Consider the following 7362-nt stretch of genomic DNA (forward strand, 5'->3'; position numbering starts at 1 on the left):
ATCAAGATCTGCCATCTGTAGATGTGCAAGTGAACCACATGATGTGCAATTGCTCTCCACACAAGGCATCCTATGGAACTGGGCATCCTTCGTGTGTGCACACAAAAGAGAGTGGATGAAATCACGAGGACTACGAGGCAACTCTCTATGCCCACTAAGAGAACGGAACACATCATAAAAAAGTTTGAACTCAACATGGTAGCAACAAAAACATGTGTCACGCTGACGTGAGTACCTCACAAACCAAGGCTTACACCCCTCAAATGACCTTTGCCCAATTTTAAGCTCTAGATATGAAGCCACAAACTGAGAATACAACTCAGTTTGGGTCATTTCAATAAAGCAAGCACCGTGCTCAATGAACACTCCTCTTGTCACTCTCTTACACAAAGCTTTCTTGAAAACTAGCGAGGCACAACAATTCTCCTCCCAAAAACTTTCTATCAAGGTTCTAGTGGTTTCATCTAGTAGGCGATCATGCCTAGCTACACGACCACTACTCGCCCACAAAGCACCAACCTCATTGGCATCTAAACTTTGTCGTCTAATAGACCCAACTCTAAGTGCGTGTGGTGCTATTATGGAAAGGATGCGAGATGTGGCACTCACCTTACCCTTCATTTGGGAGCTACTTATGGTGGCTGCCAAAGCGTCCACAGAGTTCCTCTTCTTGTTAACTATATAGGAATGACAAACACTTTGTGGCACTGCCATGCCAGCTCTCCTCTCTCTTCAACCTCCAATGTCAGAAAGCGCCTTGTAGTTGGCTATGTTGGGTAGATCGATCAAAGCATCAAGCACACATGCCTGTGATGAAGGCGTGAGGTATTTGAAATAGGAATGGAGGATTGCATGGGCACGATGATGTGCCCCTGAATTTGATAGTTCTTTCTTATCCACACGATGGGCGCCCAAAGGAGGGGGGTGGGTTCTTGTAGAAGAGAAGGGGACTCAAGAAATGCGGGTTCATGTGGATTATCTAAACTAAGGGGTAGTGGGGGAGAAGAGGGCGGAGGGAGAGGAAGTGGAAGAGGAGGAGCAAGGCTTGGATCATCGCCACAACAGAAGGTGTTGCTCATTGACGTGCTCTCCACTCTCTCTTTCTCTCACGAGCTACCCTTTTCCTCTCCTCCTCTTGAACTTGGTGGTGGACGGGGGGAAGTCTAGTCCTATCACGTTTCCGACTCCTACGACTTTGAGAACCCATTCTCAAGGAAGCTAAGAGAGAAAAAATTATAAAGGCTCAATGATGGGATAGTACTAGAGATAAGTGTGCGATAGTACTAGAGATGTGTGATTATATAAAAAAAATAGGTTATCCACTTCAAATCTCATTGGATTTCCTATCTAAGATTGATTGAATAATTAAGATAAACATAAAGATAATTAAAGATAAACTATTATCCACTTAAAAATTAATATTATTAATAATATTTATTAATAAGTCTAAATATTTATCATTACTAGATATATAAATATATCTTTTATTTTATAATTATATAACTATATTTTTTATATTTTATTCAAAGGTTTATTTTACATAAAATATTTTCAAGAAATATTAAACTTAAAAACTTATTTTTTTAAATTGAATAACATGAACTTTAAAAATAATATTATTGATCTAATCCCAAAATATAATCCTTTAAAATTAGTGATTTTAAATTATTTTATTTAATAAATTATATATATTTTATTATTTAAAATTTTATATTCTATTTCTCTAAATTAACTTTTTCAAAAATATGTTTTTGAAAAAAAAGGGGAGGTGGGAAGGAGGTGCCACGTGTCACATGCGTGCATGACACGTGGCATTCTCTTGACATGTGGCACTATTATGATTGATGTGGCAATTCCATGATGTGGCATGCCATGTCACCAAGTGCGAGGTGGCAAGAAGATGTGGCATTAATGATGACTAGGATGATGGGGAGTCAACTACGTTGACCATGTTGACATGGAGGGTGGAGGTGGCAAGGTGAGGTGGCAAGCTGCTTATGTGGATCCTCTCGAAGCTGATGTGGACATAAAGTGGCATGCATATATAAGATTTGTGCCTACCCAAGCCTCACACATGGAATGATATCTAAGCTCTGAAGTTTACCAAGCTTGGATTTCCAAACCTAACTAGGATTGGTTTTAGACTTGAAAAGGGGAGAGTGGACACAATATCGAAAATTTCACTTGGGAGGATTGAAAATGGACCTTCCCATACTCAAATTAAGCTATTTTTTTTAAATAAATTCATGGCAACAAGCGTATTGATCCCTAGAGTTTTTAGATTGAAAGATTCAATATTTGATTTTCTAGAATTAAATTACAATTGATTTAATGGGCCTTTGACAGTCATAATAACAAATTTTCCAAAGTAAATCTATAAAAATCCAACCGTTAGATTTGTAATTTTACCTTATACCCACATTATTTTAATCTTTCCCAATCTAATCATCACTAGATCCATACAACTTGAGCATTTTAAATGGTAGATGTGGTGGGAGGATAAAATAGTATGTTTTTTTAACAATTCTAATACATTTTAAATAATATAGAAAATAGTAGAACACATCAAAAATTACTCGTCGATAAATAAAGTTAAGCTCTATGTTATTTGTATTTGTGATATGCAAAGTGGGAACATCATATGAGTAATAATGTAAAAGTTATAGGTAATTTACTCACATTCACTGTACCTGTCTAAACCTCCGACACGGCCTGTATACAATTCACTGTACCTGTCTAAACCTCCGACAGGGCCTGTATATAATTTTGGCTCCCAAAGAAAAGGGGATTTACAATTATTGGATATTCGATCAGATTATAGTTTTAGGTGCCCAACTTTGCATATGATATTTCATTTTAGAAGACCTTGAAGTGAAACTCCTTGGCTAACTAGGAGAGATTGGCTAACTAGGAGAGACTGGCTATTCTTCTTGAAAAAATGCATGTTTTCCGGCTAAAGCCAAGGGCGCCCACTATATGAAACTAGATAACCTCATCTTGCAACCACCCTCAAGTCTTTGATTTAATCTTTGATCTTTGATGTATTTGTGAGTTTCTAATTATTTCTTCAAGTAGTACATAAGTTTGCTTATCCATACATTGCGTCGTTAATATTAAGGACTCCGAACATACTGTGAGGAGGAGATCCACCACTTTAGTGTGCCAGGGAATCGTGCTAGACACACTATAAATTTAGCATGTTCGTCGGTGAGGTACTCAAAATGTGGAGTCCTATTAGCTCACCTCTTGTCTCTATGTCCTCTGTATGCCCAATGTCTTAGTCTATTCATCTATACATTATGTTGAGTATTGAGGACTCCACACATACTATTCAGGGGAGAACCACCACTTTAGTGTGATAGGTATCCAGTTGTGCTACATGTACACTAAATATTTAGCATGCCCGATGGGACACTCAAAACTTGGAGTCTTGTTAGTTCACCTCTTTTCTCTATGTCCTCTGTATGCCTAATACATACTCTGAGGTTGAAGGTGGAGTTAAAAAAAAACCTCAGAATTTTGATGATGCTATTGTAGTAGCTAGAGAAAAGGAGTGCAAATTGGAGATTATTTAGTCAGTTAGGCATGAATGCTATTTCAAAGGTGGAGGAGATGCCTATGTTGTTCACAAAAGGAATGCTACAATTGTATAGAAGTATCTAGTGGGTTCTAAACCACAAAAGGACAGGGATTTGAAAAAACACATGGATAACACAATGGCTACTATGCAAAACCTAAATTTGAATTTTATTGGTGGTGGATGTGGTAGAGATTGAGACTATGGTAGATGGGGTGTTGGTTACATGACATAGGGTGGCTATCCACCATCAGAGACAAGTGGGCATCCTCAAGCAAATGGGGGTTTTTTGGCCAAGAAGCTGCGAGAGGTTTGGGAATAGTGTTTTATTGTTGTGTGCTGATGCTGGCATGTTTGTTGTAGCCTGAAAGCTTATGGCAACATAGAAGCTATAGAAATGGGTTCAAGAAATACACATAGTGATTGCAAAAAGTGGATGTGATAGGAATCTTTTTCTTGGGTATGCAAAAGCATTGTATATGTTTAGGGTATCTGCTTTTTTTTAATGATGTAGTATCGTGGTTTACATTAAAATCAGGATATGCTAAACATGAACTTGGTGAAGAAGCTCTCAACTGCTCGAAACAGATGCTTCTAGAAGGTGTGCCTCCAACTATTGTGATAGCATAGAAGCTTTAGCAAAGGGCCAGGAAATACGCACTGAAATATGTAAGAAGGGACTTGAAAGAGACCCTTTCCTTAGTAACATACTGGTAGACATGTATGCCAAATTCTGCTCACTTCTAGAAGGGCAGGAAGTGTTGGACAAGCTTACGACTCATGATGAAGTAGTGTTGTGGTACACACTTTCTACAGGGTATGCTGAGAGTGGTATGGGTAAGAAGCTGCCTGAAACACATTCAACTGCAGGGTGTGTCTCTGGCTACTTTGACATTTGCTTGCAGCTTGAGAGCTTGTGGGAGCATAGGGCTTCTTAACACTGTTCAAGAGCTACATGTTGTTGACATTGCCAAGAAGGGTTTTAATGGACATCCTGCTGTTGGCAACACATGAAGTGTTCAACAAACCTCCTATTCAAGATGTATTCTCTTGGAATCCACTGATTCCAGGCTATGCTGCTTTACTCAGGAAGTAGGCAATTTTCTTCAAACAAATACAAGTGGAGGGATTTTGTTTTAATTTTACCATGTTGGTCTACGCTTAAAAGCATGCAGTAGCATAGGAGTCCTATGTAAGGGTCTAGAACTACATGCTTACATCATGAAAGAGGGTAGCACATTGGTGGATATGTACAGTGAATGTGGACCGTTTGCAAAAGCACACTATAAGGAAAAGCGACCGTAGGCGTGTTTATAGATGCATTTTTACAACGTGGTTTAAAATATTACGGGCGCGTTTATAAGTGCATCTAAAATCGCGTCTACCGATAGGCATCTATAGGCGTATCTATAAGCGTGTCTATATACGTGTCTATAGGTGCATCTATAATAATATAGACGCACCTATAGACGTGCTTATAGATGCGCTTATAGGCGCGCTTATAGACGCGCTTATAGACGTGCTCTGAAATTTAAAAAAAAAATCCAGAGAGCTGCTTGTGGAGATGTACAACTGCATTTTCTGCATATGCAACTGCATTTTCTACATATGCAACTGCATTTTCTACACAGGTAGCTCTCTGGTTTAAGGTTTTGCTTACTTGTACATAGATGAATCAAGATCACCAACGATATCAACATAAAAACTTAAATTAAAGATAGATATGCACAAAAAGATTTGTGAACACACTTCGAATATTGATTAAAGAAGATGAGAAATTACATTTTATATCCAAAAATTTGTCCATACATGATCGTAGCCACATAAGGCTTGAATAAAAACATAGATACATAAAGAAGATGAAAAATTTCATCTTATATCCAAGAAGTTGTCCATACATGATGGTAGCCAGGTGAGGCTTGAAAAAGAAACATAGTTGCATAAACCAAAACTATATATGAAGAAAAACTAGCGGGTGACTACTCAAAGGACTCATCACTCTCTCCGAAGTCATCTTGTCCTACTTCTTGTCCACCTTCTTGTGCCTACACAAAGTATTATAAAGGTCAAAACATGTTTTGTAAATAAAAATAAAAAGTATTACCGGCATTGGTGTTCTCCTTGCTCGATTGTATTGTTCGTCAGAGATGATCCCTACATCCTGAAGGTAACCCCATGTTGGTCTCCTCTTCATCGTAGCCAATATCTGCTGCGCGGTAGGATCTCTACCCACCACCACAATGTCATGCTACATCACAAGACAAAAATTATAACACAATTCAAATAGAGAGAATACAAAGAAAAGACATGAAGTTGCACTATACATACAAACTCGACCTCCCATGATGCACGACCTCCAGATCCGAAGTGCGACGATCCATATCACTCCATTTGTATTCGTCGCGCTTCTCTTTGTTGCTTGTTCACTACTCCTTCTAAGAGCTCTTTCTTCGCTTTCTTCCACTCGCCCTTATGAGCAGTAGATGGCTTACCATGTCCATTTTGACCGGCATCTATTCGGGTTTTATCCTCCTTTGCATGTCTCCTTAGTAGAGACCTCCTATTCTTAAGTATGTCTTTGATTTTATGTCGCACCCATCTACTATTAAACCTTTGGGGTCGTGATTTTATTAGGATACTTTTTGTGGACAGCTTTAATGCAGTCATCCACTAAGCTCTCCCTTTACTGCTTAAAATGTATAAAGCAGTCTTTATAGTGTGCAAAAACTACTTGGCGCAAGTAGTTTACCACATCCTTCCCCCACGAGAGTCATCAACTATGCCACCCACATCTATGATATCATAATATGATATATCACCATGATGTGGTGGGGTGACTCTGAAGAACTATCCCCACCCCCAAAGCATTGCCCTAGGCGTCCTCTATCTCCTCTACCTCCACTCTCACTGCTAGTGCGGCGTGAGGTACGACCGCCACTATCTCTAGACTGCCCTCCCTATGATGACGATTGCCACTCTCATGAGAGCCATGATAACTATGAGGTGTCACATCTCTTGAAGGTGGAGGTGTAGGAGATGATGTAGCACTAACTGGGCTGACGGATGAGGGGTGAATGTAAAGGTAGGTGAAGTGCCTGGCAAGGGTAAAGTGCCAGGAAAGGGTAAAGCATGCATGAAGATTATGCATAAAGCTTATGCGCAAACCTACAAAACAAATCCCCAGTACCCAAGGGTGCAATAATAATAGACAAAAGAGAGGAAAGATAGAAAAGCACTTACCTCTTTTTGGTGATGTTGAAAGAGAGGATTGGAGGACCTACAAAACCAACAAAAGGGTGAGGAATGGATTAGTAATGCATACATACAAAAGCTTATGCAAGCTATGCCACTATGCAAGCCTTATGCAAACTATGCCGCTATGCAAGCCTTATGCAAGCTATGCTAAAGCTTATGCATAAAGCATGCATGAGGCCTTATGCATAAAGCTTTAAGCATAATGCCTTATGCAAGCCTTATGCAAGCTATGCTAAAGCTTATGCATAAAGCATGCATGAGGCCTTATGCATAAAGCTTTAAGCATAATGCTTTATGCATGAGGCCTTATGCATAATAAAGATTTAAGCATAATGCTTTATGCATGAGGCCTTATGCATAAGGCTTATGCATAAAGCACTATGCAACATAAGCCCTTAAACATGAGGCCTTAAGGGTAAAACTATGCATGAGGCCTTATGCATAAAGCCTATGCATAAAGCTATGCATGAGGCCTTATGCATAAAGCATGCATGAGGCCTTATGCATAAAGCACTATGCAACATAAGCCC

This window comes from Cibotium barometz, chromosome 22 (genome assembly GCF_041138505.1).
Source record: "Cibotium barometz isolate CiBa-2024 chromosome 22, ASM4113850v1, whole genome shotgun sequence".
Classification (NCBI taxonomy): domain Eukaryota; kingdom Viridiplantae; phylum Streptophyta; class Polypodiopsida; order Cyatheales; family Cibotiaceae; genus Cibotium; species Cibotium barometz.